Below are 564 nucleotides of genomic sequence, written 5' to 3' on the forward strand. Positions count from 1 at the left end.
ACTACAACAACTACAACTACACCTCCCACTACAACTCCAGAGACAACTACAACCATAACAACTACACCTACCTCTCACACTCCATCAACTACAAAGTCTCCTACAACCACAACTACACCTACACCTCCCACTACAACAACTCCACAGTCAACTACAACCAAAACAACTACACCTACACCTCCGACAACTACAAAGCCACCTACAACCACAACTACACCTACACCTACCACTCCAACTCCAGAGCCAACTACAACAACTACAACTACACCTCCCACTACAACTCCAGAGACAACTACAACCAAAACAACTGCACCTACCCCTAACCCTCCGACAACTACAAGGACTCCTACAACCACAACTACACCTCTCACTCCAACTCCAGAGCCAACTACAACCACAACAACAACTGTATCTCCCACTACAACAACTCCACAGTCAACTACAACCAAAACAACTACACCTACACCTCCGACAACTACAAAGCCTCCTACAACCACAACTACACCTCCCACTCCAACTCAAGAGCCAACAACAACCACAACAACTACACCTACACCTCCCACT

General features: G+C 46.6%; 1 long non-coding RNA gene across 3 annotated transcripts; it reads right to left on the minus strand.

The window, feature by feature from the left end:
* Position 1: 1 nt before the first annotated feature.
* Positions 2–555, minus strand: LOC106944496 (uncharacterized). 3 transcript variants are annotated; one of them, XR_001424343.1, is made up of 3 exons: positions 467–555; positions 269–319; positions 2–67 (listed from the first exon to the last, which is right to left on the minus strand). It is a non-coding gene; the product is annotated as an uncharacterized LOC106944496 (long non-coding RNA). The 3 variants fall into 3 exon arrangements; XR_001424342.1 differs by having other exon boundaries at positions 8–28; positions 179–274; XR_001424344.1 differs by lacking the exon at positions 2–67 and adding an exon at positions 119–130 and having other exon boundaries at positions 179–274.
* Between the last annotated feature and the right edge of the window lie 9 nt (positions 556–564).

Source organism: Poecilia latipinna, unplaced genomic scaffold (genome assembly GCF_001443285.1).
Source record: "Poecilia latipinna isolate Pla-1442-1.1 unplaced genomic scaffold, P_latipinna-1.0 Scaffold12000, whole genome shotgun sequence".
Classification (NCBI taxonomy): domain Eukaryota; kingdom Metazoa; phylum Chordata; class Actinopteri; order Cyprinodontiformes; family Poeciliidae; genus Poecilia; species Poecilia latipinna.